Genomic DNA, 21,567 nt, shown 5'->3' with positions numbered 1-21,567 from the left:
ATATATATATATATATATATATATATATATATATATATATATAATGTTGCTGAGAAATTATTTTAAGCTGGAATGGAAACATGAATATTTTCCTATTATTTTTAAATGGCCTGTGCCCTTGCTAACATCTCTTGAAAGTTTGAGAAAACAGAATTGCTCATACAGTGTTCAGACTTATTTTTTCCATTAATTTTCTGTGGGAAAATAAGAACCAGATGGCTGAGTGAAGGTAGGAGTTTTGAGTAGCCTTATTTTTCTAAAGTATATACACTAAGAAAGAGATATTTTAAGACAAACAATAGCTAATTAATTTCTCTGTAAAAAGTATTTCAGTGTAAATGTTGGTACCTGGCCCCAATTTCAGAATCGTCCTAATATGATAATATGGGAAAGTTAAGTCTTAGAAAAGTTTGTGATTTTATTAATTTTATTAATCCTCACCTTACAGTGCAGATTAGAGTCCAGTGGAAGACATTACTCAGTTTTAATGTCCTGAGGAGCTGAGCTCACTGTGGGGTGCCAGTGGAGTTTTCTAAATTAGCTCCCTTTGGCAATCTCTTAGCCCACTTGGTATCTACTCAATAATTAGGCCTTCATTAGTGTGCATAAAGGTAAGCACAACTTCTTTGGAATTGATTTCCAATGAAGAACTTTCAGGGCTCTTGACTTCTGTGAAAAGAAACAGGAACGAACAAATCTACATACCGTGTTTAATGACCAAGCCAGCTTTCCCAACACTCCCTATGTTGATGCTTGCTATGAGTGCACCCTGCTTTTATTCTCGGTAAAATAAGACCCTGGCTTCACATCATCACACACTCAGGTTATTGGCAGGGAAAACCACCATTTCCCTTGGAGATCAGGTATCACTCCTACCCGTGTGGTGCACTCAGACTACTTTTGTTGGGATTTTCAAAGAACTGCATGTCAAAAGGAGACACATTTGCCAAAATAACTCTTAAAAGAAATTGCACTCAGGCTTTTTATTTTTTCTTGTTTTAATTGGAAAAAGATGGATACATTATGTTATATGAGAAAAAACTTCAGTAAGTTTCAGGAAAAGCAGGTTCCTAAACACACACACATATTTAATTTGTTCTTTGTAGCACTGAGAGTTTGTTATTCATTTTACTGTCCTGAAAATGGAAAGGGGCAATAATTCTTACTATCAATTTTCTGTGAAGCTCCAGATTAAATCTTTATTTCAACATTGCCTTCATAAAATCAACACCTTCTTACTGAGAAGCATTTAGAGGGCACCATTCAGATGAAGAACTTTCTCTTCAAGGGATGTCTGGATATTGCAAGGTCTGATTGCAGGTGGCCAAATACCTGTGTGCACTACTTAAGTCCCCTACCTCCGTGGTTGCATTTCAAAGGGATGGCTCTCAGGTCCTCCAGACAGACACTTCTGAACTCAAAATTGGCAAAAGGAAAAATGTCTTTTGTTCCCTTATAAAAACATTAATACATTTCAAAGAAACAGAAAAAATAAACTCACAATTGCAAAATTTCTAAAATAAATGCTCTATGAAATGGGAAAGGAAAATATTTGTTTCCCTCATATTTAATGAGAGAATTAAGCCTCTTATTTTAAATTTGTATTTACCCTTCCATTAGGAAAACGGTAGAGTCCAAATATGAATTATAGTACTTAATTCAATTTAGCTTAACAAGGATGCTTTAAGGTTAAATAAGAATGCCATTTTTAAATACATGTTACAAAAAATCAACCATTTGCTTTTGCAAGGGCTTAAAAAATAAATAGCATATAGCTTATTTGGTAACCAGAGTTTGAAAACAGCCATAATGGAAAGACAATGTCAGGTAGAACTTGAAGAGAGTGGTGCCATTTTTGTTAGGGCTATGATAGAAATCATCCAAAATTAATATGTGACCAATAAATTATTCACTATGAAAAACGTTTTAAAATAGTTTTAATTCATTATCTGTTGAAATTTTAATTTTAATTCATTATCTGATAAAAACCAACAGCTATAATCCAAACTCATAGCCATGCAGCCAAATTCTGTGGGTGAACTTCCAGGCTCTGAGGATGTGTGGCTGTATCTGTAGCAGAGTCCCCTCCTGTCCTTGCTGCTGTGTCTGTGGGAGAGCCGATCCCCTCCCGGCCTTTTGGAACATGCCACTGGAAAGCTACGATGAATTATTCAGGAAACAAAAAGGCCCTTTACCTATTATTTTTATGAAATGCAAATTAGGGATTTGGAAACAGAAGATGGTGACTGAAGAGGAAGCACGGCTCCATGGTCCCATTATTCTAAACCCCTCAGTGAGGACACCCACGGGGGAGGACCTGGGGTTTGAGAGCTGAGCTGTCTCAGTGTGAGTCCCTTATGAACCTTTTCCTTCTTCTTTTCCCCCCTTTTCGTTCTTCCTTTCCTTCTGTTTGCATCTTTTGAAGCCATAATTTCTTCATTAATAGTATTTGGATGACAGGAGTTTTGAACTTTCGCAAGAGAATGGAAGTGGTTTGAAGCCAAGTCTCCTGCTCAGGATACAGTATTATCCCTTTAATATGAATGTCCCCAGCTGGTCAGGGGCATTAGTAAAGGACAAAAATAAGAAGGCTGGGCATTTATTGAGATTTTTCACATACACACACACACACACACACACACACACACCAATCATTCTCTTAAATATCTTTTCTCAAGTGTCAACTCATGATCATCTGTTCTTCAAAAGCTAAATAAGATCCACTTTGCTTCTTCTTGTCTGTGTGTGAACACAATGTTATCACTTCCATACGTTTTTCCTTTCAGAGAGAGAGGAGAGGGCTTTTAGACATGTGTGGGAGGTCTTGCGGTCAGAGAGGGTCTACTTAGAAACCAGAGTGGAACTTATCTGCCATATTAGTGGGGGTTCTTTTGGGGATGCTGTTGATTTCAAATCTAAGTATAGGCAGTTAAGAAACTGTCATGGAGTACAGTTGTATATTGTAACTTTTATACTCTTTATAATTACAGAAATATGTTTAATATTATATTGAAAAGGATGGTTTTTTTCCTTAGGAATTGAAGTATACCCTTAATTGATTTTTTAAAAAAATATGTATATACTCCTCTGTGAATAATTAGTACCAATTAATCAGTTTTAAGGAAACAAAATGCTCCCTACCTGGGTGCCAGGATGAGTAATGACCAGTGTAGACGCCCTTCACTCTGGGCTGCAATCTGTTAATTCCCCTGAGCAGGTGTTCAGACGTACTTTCCCCTCGCATATTTTGTGGGGAAAAAAAATCAAGATTATTTGTTAGAAGCACAAAATGTTTTAAAATGTGCCTATTCACTCAGAGCAATAAAAAAACATTGGTGTTTAATTCTTTTCAAGAACTGGATATAACTTCTCTCATTTCCTGTCTTAAATCCTCATAAAAAACAAACACATGCATTTAAATGTCCTTATAGACAATGTGCAGAGCAGTATGGTACTTGCTCCATGGTGTGAGGGGACCTGTGGCAACAGCTGAGGGGGGAAGGGTCCCCTGGAACACGTTCCTCAGGTGTGTGTGCCACGAAGAACAGGAGCCCAGGTCTCAGCTCTGCATTCCCAAGTGTGGCCACTGAAATACAAACAGACCCAGCACATGTTGACTGAGTGCATATCTCAAAGCCAAGAGGCTTAATAAATACTTTTCAGATTTTTTACTCTTCCTCTGGGTGTTATTCCGCATTAGCGTTTACTTCTACTAATAGAGTAGTAAAGAAAAAGAAAAATTCTAATGATATTTTCTACTTCTAAAGCTTGAGTAAAACACTGTTTTGAGTCCCCTAACCAAAGAACAGACTAAAATGAAGGCATCAGCTTCCTCTCTGAGATCTTTCTTTCTAATTACAATTTTGTTTGTTGAAATTGATAGCAAGTCCACGTGGTCAGAACTCAATAGCTCTACATCCCCTTTAAACTCCACCTCCCCACCTTGACTTTCACCAACACCACCAAAAGTGTGGTTCTCTATTCCAATGGCGAGGTTCACCATGACATTGTTTTCTCATGGACCCTTTACAGATGCCCTCAAATAATTTTTGGAAGTATGTGATTCTGCACAAGAAAACAGTCACCATGTAAGCATCATCGGGGAAAGCTGGTCTTTTGAGTTAGCAGTAGTGAAATAGTGGCTAAAGATCACATGCTGTGGCTTCTCAGGTTCAAAAATGAAAATACTGAAAATGAGATAATGAAACTCTCTTGCCCACTGTGGCAGAAAGTGTGGGCAGGCACCACAGAGCAAGACTGAAATACAAGGCAGAAGACTCCAGGTTCTCTTCCCCTACATGACATGGGATTAAAGATCATGGCGGTCAATTGTCAAAGTTGTACAGGTTAATGATGTGACCATTTCAAAGTGATGATGATGATGGTGGTGATAAGAACATGGACAAAAATGCAAACATAGATGACAAACAAATCTACGGCAAAAATTTAAGTGAAGAAAAAAAAAATGTATGATGGTGTAAAAAAGATTGAGAGGGCAACGAGAAGAAATTAAAGGTAGTTAGAGAAAACAGTATGGTCTTGAGGAGAGATAGAAAACATCCTTCATGCAGAAGGCAATCCACATGATCACAGAGTGCTTCCATTTTACCCTGAATCTAACCCCTGCAAGCAGCAGCACCAGAAGACAGAGATTTGCTAGAAAGGAAATTTTGTTTGAGCCTCATGTTCAGTAGCAAAGGGCATGGCTTGCCTGGGCCTTCTGCCCACTACCACTCTGTTGCATAAGCTCCACAGCTTTAATTCACATATTTTTCTGCATAGACACTTTTTTCTGTTTTTTTTTTAATTTTAATTTGTTATATATGACAGTAGAATGTATTACAATTCATATTACACATGTAGAGCACAATTTTTCATATCTCTTGTTGTATACAAAGTAGCGACACTTTCTGTCCATCAGAAAACAAAGAGGGACAGAGTTAGGTACCAAGTCCACCAAAGTGAAGTTCACTATTCCAGGCCAAATTGCTCTTGAGAATGTTGCAGTTGAATTTGACTTTATAAAACACACCCCTCAACAGACAAGCCAGCAGCGGCTAAGCCTCAGGGACAGCAGATGCGAGCAGGAAGGGAAGACTTACAGGGACTGCAGGTCAGAATCCTGTCTAGGAGGAGAGGGAGCACCCAGAATGCAGGGGCTCTGGGGTTTTGGTAGTAGCTGCTTCCTAGATTAGTTATGAGATTATAAAACAAAATTGTTGAGTTGAGGCCTGGATCATGGATCAACATTTGCCAAATTGCGCCCCTCTTCCTGCATTAGCTTCATGTCAACTCAAAGGGAGCAGAGAGAGTTTCAAGCATATGTCAGATAGAAAGAAAACTTTATTTATTTTTTCGCCAAGATTCATGGACATTGGCAAGCCTCCAGACACTAGCCACGTATTCTAAGAGAACTGTACAATAATCAATAGTATTCTAGATGGTGGAAAACCAGAACATACAGTAGGAGTCTATGGAAAGAAAGTTGGGAAATTGCCTCTACCCACGCAGCATCAACACAGGACCTCCGGTAGGGGCTGAAGGAGATGAGAGAAACACAGAAAGGTTTTCAAGCAAAACCAAGGCCAAGTGGGACACTGCCCTCTGATGGAGGAGCAGTGTCCCAGAACTAGCTCTGCAAGTTTATTATATAGGGTCTCATAATCAGAAAGTTCATCTGTAGGGACATTGTAAATTGTTCAAGGCTTGTGAGCTATCAAGAGGCCTCTCTGTACACTAAAAAGTTACAGAGCTAGAAACATTTTCGTGGCTATCCTGCCGCACCCAGAAAACCCATTGCACTGGAACATTCGATATGTTATCTCCAGAGTCCAGTGTCAAGGCTGTTCACATGCTGGCCTTTGGGCAAGGAATGTTTCTCAGGCTTGCTTTTTGCCGATACGACAGGATCAAGTTGGTGACCGGGGCTCATCAGATCTCCATGGGAAATCTCTGCAATCATAACTCTCATAACTAGGAATAGAGAATTAATACTATAGCTATTAACACCTATGTAAACTATCCCCAAATCAGTGGCCTAAGCCAGCAACTATGTATTCTGATGCCCATGGATGTATGAGCTGACCTTAAGTTAGACAGGGAAGACTGGACTCCAGGCTCTGGCTGTGGGTAAGAGTCTACTTTCTCGAACATGTCTCTTGTCCTCCTTGGACCAGCTTAGGCTTGCAGCATGTGGTCTGTAGTGTCTTTCTCAGGCTGGGCTCTAGACTGAGGGGCGGGGCTGCCTGAGGTGTAACATCCTTTAATCAGGAAGCAGGGGCTGTGGTGTAGCTCAGTGGTAGAGCACTTGCCTAGCTTGCTCAAGGCCCTGGGCTCCATCTTCAGGACAGGGAGAGGAAAGGACTAAGGAGAGAAGGGAGGGATGGAGGGGGGCTGGGAACAAGTTGTCCAAGAAGGACAGCCCCGATCAAGTGCAACAGGATCAGTCATATACACTATATATTTACCATATGTTTAACATTCTGAATACATGTTAATATGTCTGTAATGCTATCTGTATCAATCAACAATTATTTTAATCACACATTTGTAATTTGAAGAGGGGAGGTTAAAAACACAGAAATAAAATAATGAACAGAAATATTACATAAGTTAGGGAAATTGGCTTAATGGAGTCTAAGATTCTTACATTTGGGTGAAAATATTAAAATATTACACTTATTCTTTAATAAATTCTAATGCATGGAAATAAAACTATGACTTCCCAAACACTTGTGGAGAAGAAAGACAATATATCAAATACAAAATTTAAAAAAACCTCAATCTTGAAATAAAAGGTAGGGGGAAAGAAGAATTTTTAAAATTTGAAAAAACAGAAAGTACAGAGCAAAATTTTAGAAATAAAAACACATTGAAGTTTGTAGTTAAAATAAATGATCTAAACTTTCTATATAAATATCAGAATTGTCAGATTATGTTGGCAGTTGCAGTGTGTGGCCGGGGAACCCTGTATTCCTTGAGCAGGAAGTCCACAGGCTAAAACTGTCTCCACAATGATTCTAAGATGTTATTTGCCTTTTTCCTCCCATCTCTTATGAGCATACAGTTGAATATTCCAGAAGCTTCAATGCATTTGTAATACAACAGATGAAAAAACAGAATCCTCTCTTCTGTGAAGCCAGACATTGAAGCAATTTGCAAAAATGTGAGAATGATGCCATTCTCACAACTTCTTTGTTTTTGGAAAATAGTTATCTTAATAACAATATTATTTATATCAACATATGATATGACTAATGTATTCATGCTAATTTTAAAGAAATAGGTATTTTTAAATCTTCTATTTTAACTTCTAATATGGTAAGCATATGTACATTTCACTTACATAAACAAAACCTTTACAGGATTAAAATCCAGATAAAATGCCCCAGAAGAGACACACCACATACAAGGACGTGAAGGAAGTTGAAAGTAAAAAGTTAAATTAGGTAATGTAACATTCAAAATAACAAAATGAAATAGCTGCACTAACTCCAAATAAAATAGGCTCTCAGATAAAACACTTTCAGGGATGAGAAAAACTTCAGTTCACAAGAAGGAAAGAAAAGCTTCATATATATTCTTACCTATTTGAATAAATTCAAATTTCACATAGAAAAAGATGAACAAAGTATAAAGAATGAACTTAACCACTGTAGTAGAAAATATAGCATGCATATTTTAAGAATTGACCAATGAAAAGCTCCTAAATTAGTCAAAATGCAGATTTTAAAAAGATAATGTCTGATATAATAGGCATATGTAAAATTGTCCACGTTATAAAAAATGAAAAAAAAATTCTTCATAAACGTATGTGAACCTAAAAAAAATGGAACATAAGCTGTCTTAAATAAAGTTATGATTAATTTTAATGACTCTGAAAATTTTTTAACACATTTAATTAGAAATTAATAGCAAAATAAAATGAATGCATATATGTGGAAACTAAAATACATACAATTTGTAAATATTATATGAGTCTAGAAAGAAATGTAAAGTATTAACATAATTAGAACCTAACAGTAATTGAAAAACATGCCAAATAAAAATGGGTGGGAAACATTAAAACAAGCACTAAAGATTAAATGTAAAATTTTATTTGTGTTAGGAAGAAATGACTGATAATTTAAAGAATCATAAGTCTTGAGTCAAATTAAAAATGAAATTAATAAGGTCAATGAAAATGGAAGATAACGAAGATGAGCAACTAGCAATAAAAAAGGAAGCAAAGGAAAATAGAGAGGATCCTCACATCCAAAGATGTTTCTTTACGAATATTAAAGAGTGGTTCTGAGACCGTGGCGCATGCCTGTGATCCCAGCGTCTAGGGAGGCTGAAACAGGAGGATCTCAGGTTCAAAGGGCTTTGAATTCCTTTTGATTTCCATGGCTAGCATTTGTGATGGATTTTCTTAGGTGAGAAAATATTTTGCTACAAAAATCATTTACCAAAGAGAGAACGCTACTGTAGATGAGTTTGAGTTTGTGTAGTCTATTAGTGTGATCAGAGGTAATGGCCCAGCCCATACTGGAGGGGAGCAGCTTCGGATGCATACTTGGTCTGCCCAACTCAGCAATGCTCCTTATTGAGGAAGCCAAGAGTACTAAGCACTATGCCAAATAAATCTGTTAAAAAAAAAAAAAAATGAGCCCTGCTGTCCAGACTTCTCTGACCTTAACAATTAGTTTTCCCTATTACCGTGAGCTGTTCTGGTGTTCACAGTCAGACCCTCCTGTTCCACCCTTGGACATGAACAATCTCACACAGTAACCAACCAGGGAAGCCCAATACAATGGTGAAGTGAGACAAAAACAAGGTCATTGGGAAGCCCAGTAGCAAGCATTCCTGTCACTGCACCCGTGCCTGCTGCTTTAACACTTATAGCTTTCCACTCCCGCTGGGCTGTCTTCCCTGCAGACACAATTTGTTGAGGTTTCCAATTATAGAATTACCCTGGCTTTCTGACAACATCCAATCTAGAGCGAATCCTTGCTTTCTTAGATGTTCCACCAAATCAACCAGCCAAAACCCAAGTCCTGTAATAGGTTCATTATAGCACCCCTCACCGAGGCACCCCGCGGCTCCCTGTGTGGGCTCCCTCTCATGGCAAGGAGTAACGAACCCCACCTGTTTAACTACAGGAGTGTTCCTGGTGGGCTTTTGATGAAGGGCTTTGGCAAGGCCTGTTATCTACTGAATCCTCACAGCAATTCTGTGACATAGTTACCATTATCCCCTGGCCCTCAGGAGGAAGCTTGAGTTCAGAAGTTTAAATTATCTTGCGCAAATTCATGTGGATCATAGATGGCGCAGTCAGCCAGGACTCACCACTAGGTCTATAATTGTAGTATTTTATATGCATATTATATTCAATGTAACAACATCCATGGGCGTTGTGATACATAATATAATAAACCCCCAGGAATTTGCTACCCAACTTAAGAACAGGGAAGAATATTAGACCTATTATCTTTATTTTCCTCCTGAGTCAGCCTCAGAGGAAATAGCAACTGTGGACCGTGTCCTGTCTGTCACTGCCTCCCCTGGCTTTCCTCGCACCTTCCTGCCCGCCCCCCGCTCCTTTCTTCCTGCCGGTCTTCCCTGTTCTTCTTCCTTTTGCCCCCCTTCCTTCCCTCCTTCCCTCTTTTCTTCTCCCTCTCTCTTTCCTTCCTTTCTCCCTTCTCTCTCACTTTTCTTATTTTGAATCCATATCCAATTTACAAAAGAAAAAAAATGCAGGTAAGAATACAAATGCATTTTATAATGGAGCACTGGAGAATAACTTGTGAAACACCACCACCGGATCCCAATAGTATGCATTTCCAGCAAACAAGACATTTCCTGTGAACTGCAATGAAGACATCAAAATCATGAAATTATCACTGATGACTACCACTGAACCTTCAGTTCTATTCCTTCATCGTGAAGTTATCAATGATGGTTTCCACCTAGTCCTTGAATTCCATTTAGTCCTCCTGAAGTTACCATCGATATTTATCACCTAATCATGGATTTCCATTAAGTTCTCATGAAACTATCATGATGGTCACTGCAGAATCCTGGATTTTCACTCAGTCCTCCTGAAGTTATCGTGGAAATTACCACCTAGTTCTTGATTTCCATTCCATCCTCCTGAAGTTATCATGGATGATTACCTCCTAATCCTGGATTTCCACTCAGTCCTAATGAATCATTCCAGTTAAACCCTTTATGATAAAAGAAATCAGCACAGAATCATACTCTGCATTCAGTTCTCATGTCCCTTTAATCTGGAGTTGGTCCCCAGCCTGTCCTTGACTTTCTTGATGATACCTATGAGGGACCAAGATCAGTAGTTTTGGAGAAGCTTTCTCAGTGTGAATTTGCTTCCTCATGCTTAGGTTCAACTCCACATCTCTGATGGAGGTGTCTCAGGGTGATCACTGGCCCTTGCTGCATTCCACGGGGTAGTAAGTGGCTTCAACTGGCTCTACTGTTGACGGTGTCCATTTGACCACAAGTTTAGGGTGGAGCTCCTTTGCTTCTGCACTGTAATTTCTATGAATACAACCATTTTGTTCAGTTCTGAAACTAGGCAGATAGCACATTCTTCATGCAATTTTACGATAAGTCTTGTCTTTATCCCACATAATCCATTCCCAGGGTTGATTTTAATGCTTGGATTGTTCTAGCTGTGGCCAGTAAACAATCACGCATGCTGGCTCTTTGTTCCTTTAGACAGGTTGCCATCATTCTCTCAGCCCTTCCTTCTTTGATTTTTGGCCACCGATGTTCCAGACACATTTAGGTTGTTTCCCATGTCACCCTCCCTTGGACTATCCACTCACGTGTGCATTCACATGTAGTCTTCTGGTGAACATATGCTCTCTGCCATGCAGTATGCTCCTCAGAACTCAGCTGCCGGGGCCTTGGGTGTGCTGGTGTTTGACTTTGTAGGAGAATGTATTTTTGTTTGTTTCTCTCTCTCTCTCTCTCTCTCTCTCTCTCTTTTTTTTATCAGTGCCTCTTCCAGCTTATGCTCCTAACAGCTCTATTTAAGGTTCCTGTTGATTCTCACATTCACAAATATCTTTACATTATCAAATTATTTATGTTTTTTAAACCAAGGTGCTAAAGAATCTATTTGGGGATTTAATAACATTTTCCTTAGTAAGTAACTTTAATGATCTTGTCTATATTGTATTAGGCAAATACTTTTATTTTTTCAGAAATAACTATTCTTCATCTTTTGCTTTACAATGTATTATTTAGAATTTTTTTCTAGGGGAAAAAATAAAAACAAGATTTTGACTGAATTATTTATTGAATTAATGAATCAATTTTTGGAGAATTAAAACTCTTATTATTTTACAACTCTCTGTCCTTGGCCAAGTTATTGTTCTCTATCTATATAAATCTTATTTAAATGTCCTTCAATAAAATTTTGTATTTTTATAGAGATTTTGCATATCTTTGACTAATGTTAAACCTAGATATAAAATGTCTCCAATTGTTTTTCAATTTTGTCTTTTGAAAATTACCCTGTTCTAAACCACTGTTACTGATGTATGTAAATGTGATTGTTTTTTCTGAATTACTCTTGTATGTCTAGTAGACTTGCTATACTTGTTCATAAATTCTACTATTTTATTTATAGATTGTGTAGATTTAATACAGAAAAACCATGCTAACTATACTTATATGTTATTTCTTGCTTTTAAATTTTCCTATGCATTTATTTATTTAATTTTGATTTTTTGTTTGTTTGTTTTGTTTTGCATCATACACCATTGTGTAGTAATTCTATGACACTGATTTTGGTTATAGTAAGTATCCATCATATGTCTGATTTTAAAAGTATTTCTAAATGATGGAAATAAAAACTAAAAAATAAAAAATTCTAATATTTTTCCCCCTTAATAATAATGCTTGGAAATGAAAATTTAATTTTTTATGACTGAGGAAAATGACATGGTATGTATATACCACATTTTCTTTACCCATTTTTCTTTTGACAGGCACCTAGGCTGATTTCACAACTTGGATATTGTGAATTGTTCTGCTGTAAACATCAGTACCCATGTATCACTATAATATACTACTTTAAGAAATTATGTCATTTGCTGGTAAATAGATGAAACTGAAGAATATCATGCTAAATGAAATAAGACTGAGTTGATAAGTCAAGGGTCAAATGTTTTCTCTCAGAGGCAGAAACTAGAGAATAATAAGGAATTTAAAATACAGACCTTAAGAAAATAAAAAGGAGAACAGTGGAGTAGAAAGGGGGCTTTCGGGAGAGGAAGGGGGAAGTATGAGGGATAAATAGACATATACCTGGGCCCATGGGAGAGAATTAAAGGAAGGTCGTCATTTTATGTTGAAAATGTCCAAGTAACAACATAACCACTGTTGAGGACCTGGCTTTCATTTCCCCTCCTGGGGCCATATTTGAAGAAAATCAGGTTTCAGTGCTTGTGTAACCCTGAGTGATGGATGTGGTGACAGTTCCTGGTAGAAACCAAAACCAAATGTCAGTTACTTTGATCCTGTCTTTGTAGGTGACAACTTGTAAGTTTTTGTTTTAATACAAGTTATAAATTTTTGTAAAGTACAAAATTTAGTTCAACCATGAAATATTCTGAATAAAATCTTTAAATGGAAACCTACTCTTTCCTTTGAGAAATCGTTTCAGACAATAATGAGTGACACAAGAATGTAATGATTGTCACCAGTCACCACATGGCCGTTACCAGTTGTTCCATGATGGTGCTTTGGCTGTGCACTGCAGGAGTATGAAGAGGAAAACTAAAGAGGAGGGTTCCTGTTGACAGGCTGAGGACAGGAGGAGGTCGCCAGGGAGGCTGAGATGCCCGGTGGGCTGGGAAAGTCCAGCGTGGCTGTGAGCTGGAGACCTGCTCGTGTTTCCAGGAGGAGATAAGGAGAACTGGTCCTTCATGTTTTGTTTCTTTGTCTTTTTTGAAAAAGAAACCCAAAGTTAATTCAACTAAAATTGTAAGTTTCCTGATGGCAATTTCATCCTAAACTTTAATGGTGAAATACAGTGAACATGCCAATTTGCTCAAAGAGTATACATTATCATTGAAAAATATTTCTGATAAAATAAACACTTTTTAAGTATTTGATGCATGCTTTTGCACAGAAGGTTATTCATGCACTTTCCAAACTCAATACACTGTCTAAATGTGGGCAACTGTCAGGGAAGATTTGTTAGGAAAGATTAAAACTCAAAAACATGATTTAGGCTTTTGAACTGCCACCAAGGAGTAGTTAAAATTAAGTTTATGCTTTTCTGATTACCTAAGAGCAAATTAATTCTTAAAAAAAGGAAATGGTTGATAGTTTTGGTAGGCAAGGCATTAAAAAATAAAATCACTGCATAAGGTTATTCCAATTCTACAATGCTAGGTGTAAGAAAATGCACCTGGCAAACAGTAGGCGTTCAATATCTGTTAAATAAGTTAGTAATACTGTCTCAAAAATAGTACGACGATGGGGATAGACAGTTATTAGCGACGCTGCCAGATGTGATGTTGCACCCCTGCTGCACAGTATCACTAACAGTCAGTCACTTCAGCAGCTGCTGTCCTGACGGCCCTGTCCAGCAAGCGCTACCCAGAGTCCAGATGAGGGACCGCCACCCGAGGGGAGGGGGAGGGTCTGTGGAGACCGCGCTCACTCGTGCCTGGTGATCCTGGCAGAGCCACTCCTTGCTCCCAAGAGTCTAGACAGCCAGCAGGACCACCGGCCTCAACCCCCGCACTGGAGGCAACGCAGGCAAGCAGCGGCCACGCAGACCTCAGGCACCTCCCTGCCCTGCAAGCGATATAGGAGTGGGCTAAACCTGGATCTGGGCCAACAGGGTCCTCACCACAGCTGCACCCCCCGGGCCTGGGGAGTCCGGGGACCACGCGCTCTAGGCCAACCCTGAGCTCGCGCGCACTGACCAACAGCGCGCGGTCTGCACCTGCGACCAATAGGATGCTTGGTCTGAGTAGCCGAGGCCAATCACTGTGCGTCCGGCGTGGGCGTGGCACTTCTCCCCAGCTCATAGGCCCAGCTACTCGGCCGCCCCGCCCTGGCGTTTCTATGGCGACAGGGTCCCTCACTGGCGTCTTGGGGAGACTGGCAAGGAAAGGTGACGGTTCTTTCATTCCCAGCAAGTATGGGGCCACCAGGAGTCCCTTCTTTCCGCCTCCCTGCTTCGTCCCTGTGTCCCGCCAGGCCTGTTTGGGTCTGGACTTCACACTTGTATATTCTTTTTTTAAAAAAACAGGCAACTGAGGGTGACAGGACATTGATACCATTATACAGGGACCTTCTTACTCAGCTGGTCTCGCCACGTGTGGAGCTCTGGCTGCTTTGTGCATCCTGCTCACAGCTCTCACCTATGTCCTTTATTTATCTATTTACTAAAACCAGCATCTTTGGAGGTGAGATTTTTTTTTTTTTTCACATCTACTGTAAAAACTTTTTCTGAGCAGAAAATGGAAAGGATCTTGCGATCGCTGTTGTTTTCTCAAGTACCTAGTCAGAAGAGAGTGAACCAAACAATGAAACAGGTGGATAAATGGATGTTTTACAGTAGGCTATGAGAATTCATTTCATTAGAGTAACTGCCTGATACTCTACAGGAGTTTTGCAACAAAATTTTTGAAATGGAAGGAAAAAAAAATGATAGGATTCTTCAAATGGGAATAACAAAGAATTGAATATTTGCTGCTTTACCTCATTTTGAATCCTAAAATATGTCAAATACTGGTTTAGTGACTGCTTTGTAAACTCTGACTCAAAAGCATGTGGATTCCCAAAGTAACTTAGGAAGCCTGATGACTGAGTGCCAAAATTTACTCAAAAGAATTCACAGATATTCACAGACTCTGTATTGAGGAAAGTATGATTAAACTCACCAGGTCTAGCTAATGCAGCACTAGGAGTGTGAGTTGAAAAAATTGAGAGATGTTACCACAAAGGATATTGGAGTATTTCACAGAATTTTCTAGGCTGAAAATTGAATCGACAACCAACTTAAAAATAAAATAATCCAAATCTCCCAACTGATAATTTCTAACCTGAGTCCTAAATTGATAACCCAAGTGTGCAGTGCCCTAGTCCTTATCAGAAACTACTTCTCATTATAAAAATGTGTGACTGTGCTCTGATGTATGTTCCTAATTTTCCCCACTGAAAAATTAGATAAGGTCTCAGAGGATTTCAAATACTTTAGGTGTACTAAAAGATTTTTTCAAAACTCCAGAGCAACATGTTGCCATCCTTTCTGAGCAAAGTCAGTGGATAATCCAGTAGAAACAGAGTCCTTTTTATTGGTCAGAGTTCTTGAGGGTATCAGAACCAACAGGTTGTGTATGTATGCATAATTAAACAAGGAGATTTCTTAGACTGGTGCATTGGATCAGAAACTGAATAGCCTCACAAGGGCCATCTACAGTCTGGACAGTCAAAAGACCCAGTAGTACCCAGGAAGCTACTAGCCTCAGATGGAGAGAGACCACTGGTGCAGCCCCAGTCTAAGACTGAAGGCCTGGATCTCCTGGAGAGCCACTGGTGAAAGTCCACAATGGAGGACTACATACACAGGAGTGTGATGCACATGGGTGACGACAGCAGCAGTGGACACACCTGCCCAGGAAGAACAGGGCTTACCTCTGCTGTGACTTCCTCTTCTGCCTTTTGTTCTATCCAGGACCCCAGCCAATTGGTCTGTGCCTTCACATTTGGGATGCATCTCCCCTCTCAGTTTGCTGTCCCACATACAGATGGCCTCTAGAAACACCTTCAGAGACACTCAGAAGAATCTTAATCCTGGGTGCTTCCTAGCCATCTCTCAATCCAATCAAGTTGCTAATCCAGATTAACCATCACATGGTTGCAATGGAAGAAACTTCTTTCTCCTCATCAAATAAAAACTTCACCCAGTCACATTTGCAATGAATCAAATCACTTGAAAAAGTCAACCCCTTGCCAGCAAAAGCTACCCTTTGTTTAGAAAACTAGGAAATGTGTTGTTCCCTCATTTTGAATATTTTTCATCCATAATATTGTTAAATTTTCTTAATTCATCTTCACAGATCAAATGTTATCTCCTTGACTTTACAGATCAAATGTTAACTCCTTGACTTTATGCTAAACCTACTTAGCCCCTATTTTTTTCATTAATTTCAGGGCAAACTAATTATAACTTTTAAAATTAGAATAATCAAGTTCATGTTTGAAAGTTTGATGTTTGGGGGTCTATGAAGCCTTTATAAGAAGCAATGTTCCAACTTTCTTTTCCATGATGATCTAAAGACAGAGGACATAAAGTGGCAGTGCTGCAGGAGTCAGGCAAGAAGCAGCAAAGGGCACAGAAGAGTGGGAGAAATCAAACGTTATTTGACCCGGGGGACCCAAAGGAGATCAACAGTCCATATTCTGAATGCCCATCACCAATTTTTCACAACATTGATAGGTTATCTGGTGTTATAAATTTTCTAGTCTACAATGATGCATGGCTCTACATTGGGGTTTCAAACCCCATATATGATTGTGTGTAAGGATTTCCAACTAGGAAGCATGTTTACAGAATCAGGGTGTTATATGCAGGGAGTGCCTCCTCTTACAAGGCTTTGGGTGAATCTCTAGCCTTGGGCCTTCATTCAAAGGGGTGTTGACACTTCAAAGAAAAGTGGTTAGATCCTAGGGGAAGTCATTTACAATCCAAAAGGTAGGAGTGAATGATGGTAATTACTTTCCCAGAGAAGAGCTGACTAGAAGGGGAGGGGAGGGAGACTCTCCCTTTCCCAGACACTACTGGTCACAACAATGTTAGTTTATTTTGTACCCAGGCTTGGGTTAGTTACCCACTACAACAAAGTCCTGGAATTATAATAAAATGGTTAAGGAATGTATCCATGTCATGGAAGGAGAAGCAGGCTCTTCACTGACTTGGCTGCAGGGTTGCAATATTCTTCTAGACACAATGCTGCTGGTAATAACCACTAAAAGCTTGCTTGTGTAATAACCACTAAACGCTTGTTGGAGTCCTTCACGAAAGAGTAAAATGAGACTTTTTAGAAGATTTGTTTATTATTTCATGTCAAATCAAGTTAGCTGATCTCATTTAAAGGGAATGCAGAGCAAAGAAAAAATAACAAGGATTAAATATACTCAGAGTTATGCAGAAAACTATTCAAGCTGGTAGAAAATATTGTACAGTGAAATGTGGGGGAGGAAATGAAGCCATAACAAAGTATTTAAAAGGCCTTAATTTAAGTAATTTTTCTTATGGAGACATGCTCAAGGGAAATATCTGATTTTTAGTCCAAAAAATAATAAAATAACAAAGGTAAGTAAGTTGCATCTAGTCAGGGATAGGTGCTTCATCAACTAATGTTGATCAGGTTGAGGGAAGGCAGAGAAGGAGGCATGGGAGGTAGAGGTGTGGCTCAAGAATAGAAAAGTCGGTAAGTTAGGAAAATCAGGTTTTGATCTTTTTTTATTTATAAATGACAGCAGAAAGTATTACAATTCTTATTACATATATAGAACCCAATTTTTCATAGTTCCACAAGAAGGAATGAGGAAAGGAAAGGAAATGGCTATAAATGATGCCCTTAACACCAGTCTGTGTCAGAGCCTGTACCTACGACTTTCATCATATGCCAGCCTTGTGACTTGGGAAAAATTTATCAAGACTTAGTTCCCTTGGAGATGATATTAATAGGGCTGTGTGAGAATTACTTTATTAAATACCTGTAAGGCACTTTCCATGGTGTCTATCACATTGGAAATAAGTACAATATAAATGTTAGTTATAATTTTTGTTTCCCATGTCTGAAAATGTGTCATAGTTCTGCCAACTGACTTTGTTTTAGGTCTATTTCTTCATCAGTAATACCCACGACAGGGGAAGTAAGATTAGTTGATCTCTAAGGTCATTTGTAAAATGTTGTGTTTCTTCTTATCATCATAGATGCAAAAATCCTTAACAGGACATTAGCAAACCACATTCAAAAACATATTAAGAAGATAATACACCATTTTAAAACACCAAGATCAAGTGGGCTTCTTCCCAGGGATGCAAGGCCAGTTCAATATATGTGAATCAATAAACACAATTCAGCACTTAAATAGAATTAAGAATAAGATTCCTATGATCATCATAACAGATGCATAAAAGGCTGTTGATAAAATATAGCAACATTAATTTTAAAAACACTGGAGAAACTAGGCATAGAAGTAACTTACCTCAACATTACAAAGACTGTATACAGCAAACCCACAGTCAGTATCATACTGAATAGAGGAACACTAAAGCTTTCCTTCTAAAATCAGGAAAAGGATAAGGGTGTTCACTCTCACCACTTCTATACAATACAGTTTTTGAGACTCTAGCCAGGGCAATCAGGCAATTGAAGGAAATTAAAGGGACACAAATTTAAAAAGTGAAAGTAAAACTATCTCTGTTTTCAGAAGTCATGATCCTATATCTAGAAGACTGAAAAAATTCCACTAGAAGACTTCTAGAGCTCATAAATGAATTTAGAAAAGTAGAGGGTATACAAGCTCGACACTCAAAAATCAATACCTTTTCTGTACTCCAACAGCAATTCAGCTGAGAAAGAAATCAGGAAAACCATCCCTTTCACAAACCGCCCTGTTATAGTCTGGATGTGAGGTGCCCTCCAAAGCTCAAGTGAGAGTCCTAACCCAATCAGTGAATCAATCTCCTGATGGGATCAACTGAATGGAAATTGAAGGCAAGTAGGGTGTGGCTAGAGGAGTGGGTCTCTGGGGAGTATGCTGTTGGGATATATATTTTGTATCTGATGATGGAGTGAGTCAGTCTCTCTCTCTCTCTCTCTCTCTCTCTCTCTCTCTCTCTCTCTCTCTCTCCTGATCATGTGAGGTGCTTCCCTCTGCCACATTTCTCCACCATGATGTTCTGCCTTACCTGAATCCCTGAGGAATGGAACCTACTGTCTGTGGACTGAGACCTCTGGAATCAAGAGCCCCCAAATAAACTGTTTCTCCCCTAAAATTGTTCTGGTCAGGTCTTTTAGTCACAGCAAAGAAAAATCTGACTAAAACAACCTGAAAGAAAGATAGAAGGGGAAGGAGGGAGAGAGGTAGGGAAAGAAATAGCTGGGAATTAATCTAACCATGGAGGTGACAGGTCTCTACTTTGAAAACTATAGAAACTGAAGAAAGAAATGGAAGAGGACCTCAGAAGATAGAGACACTCCCATGTTTTGGAGAGGCAGAATTAATATGGTGAAAATGGCTATATATATATATTTTTTTTTTCAATGAAATGCCCATCAAAATTTCAATGACATTCTTCACAAAACTAGAAAAATAAAAGTTCTAAAATTTATTTGGAAGAACAAGAGGTTTTGAAATAGCCAAAGAAATTCTGAACAAGAAAAATGATGCTGCATCACTATATCTTATCTAAAATTATACTATAGAGCAACAGAAGCAAAAATAGCATTGTATTGGCATCAAAATAGATATGAAGACCAATGGAATATAATAGAAGCTATATAAATAAACAACATTTTATAGCTATCTGATACTTGGCTTTTTTGATAAATGGTGCTTTGAAAATGATATTCATATGCAGAAGAATTAATTTGATTCTCTATCTTTCCCCTGCACAAAAGTCAAATAAAAATGGATCAAAGACTTAGAAATTAGACCAGAAATCTTGCAACTGCCAGAAGATAACAGAAGGTCAACACTCCATCATATAGATGCAGGAACTGACTTCCTGAACAAGACTCCTAAAGCTCAAGATAAAAAACCAAGGGTTTTTAGTGGAATACCATCAAATTCAAAAGCTTCTGCACATCAGAGTAAAGAAGAGATGAATAAAGAGCCAATGGAATGGGAGAAAACCTTGCCAGCTATTAGTCTGACAGGAAATTAACATCCCAAACATATAAAGAACTCAAAAAACTCAATGCCAAATAATGTATAGCCCAACTGATAAATGGGCAAAAGAACTAAACAGACATTTTTCAAAAGAAGAAATTAAAAATGGCCAAGAAATATAGGAAAAGGTGTTCAACATCTCTAGTAATTAAGGATGTGAAAATCAAAACTATACTAAAATTTTATCTCATTCTAGTCAGAATGGCAATACTCAAATATATGAATAATAACAAATGTTGGTGTGGGTGTGGGGGAAATGTACAAATTATTCTTGGTGGGACTGCAAATTAGTAGAGCCACCTTGGAAAGCAGTGTGGAGAGTCCACACAAAACTAGGAGTGGAGACACCACATGACCTAGCTATCCCACTCCCCAGTGTTTATCCAAAACAACTAAACTCAGCATACTGTAGCAGTACAGCCACTGCAGTGTATACAGCAGCACAATTCACAGCAGTCAAAATATGGAACCAACCCCAATGATCATCAATAGATGAATGAATCAAGCAAAATGTGATATTTATGCACAATGGAGCTTTATTCATCATAAAGAATGAAATAATGGCATTTGCCAGTAAGTGGATGGAAATGGAGAAAATCATGCTAAGTGAAATAAACCAGACTTAGAAAATCAAGGGTGCATGCTTTGCTCATATGTGGAAGCTAGAGCTAAATAAGGGAAAGAAGGTAGGAGGGGGAGGAATCAGATATCACAAAGATATAGGGAAGGTCTGTGGGGCAGAAGGAGAATGAGAAAGAGGGAGGAAGAGGGGAAGAGAAATGGAATGAAATTAACAAAATCATGTTATATTCATATAAAAAGTCATCAAAGGGAATTTCACCTTCGTGTATATGTATAATAGAGAAAGTTTAATAGATTAGAGGTGAGATAATGGGGGTTGGATGTGAGGGAAGGGGAGATGGGTATTGAAATAAAATCCCTTGCATGTATATTTTCTTAAAATGAACCCAAATTCTATGTATAATTATAATTCTCTAATAAAATTTTTTTAAGATGTTGTGTCTTTTAATTATGGAGTGTTAACGGCAATAGCAGTAAGATAGAGAGCTTGACAGGAAAAGGAATTTAATGGACTCTGATTCATTAAAATATATTAACCAGGTACTTACTGGTTGCTAATCTCCAAAGCATGTTTACTTTTCTTTGAAATCAGTAATTAGTTGATTTCCAAGTCTTCAGAGACATGTACCAGTTTAAAGAGACTTTCTTAACCTTTAGTCTTAAAGATTGCTGGACATGATCTAGATTAGAAATGTCACAAACCTCTTAAAGGTACACAGTATATCTATGTTTTACTTTTTGTGTGTGTTTAGGAATACTTTGCATTGCATTGAACTGTTTTATTTTTTATTAATATATAACAGTTCCACAAATTAAACAGTGACGTTTGCAGTATTTCAACCCATGCATATAATATGCATAATCAAATCAGGGTAACTGATACATCCCTATCCTTTTCAATTATTTATGTTTGAATCCTTCGAGCTCTTCTATTCTAGATGTTAATAAAATATGCAACAGGCTATTGTGAACTATATGCATCCCACTGTGCTGCAGAATACCTGAACTCATTCCTCTTTCTACTGTGTTTGGTAAACATTATCCAACCTT

This window comes from Marmota marmota, unplaced genomic scaffold (genome assembly GCF_001458135.2).
Source record: "Marmota marmota marmota unplaced genomic scaffold, marMar, whole genome shotgun sequence".
Taxonomy (NCBI): Eukaryota; Metazoa; Chordata; class Mammalia; order Rodentia; family Sciuridae; genus Marmota; species Marmota marmota.
This window is presented reverse-complemented; position numbering follows the sequence as displayed.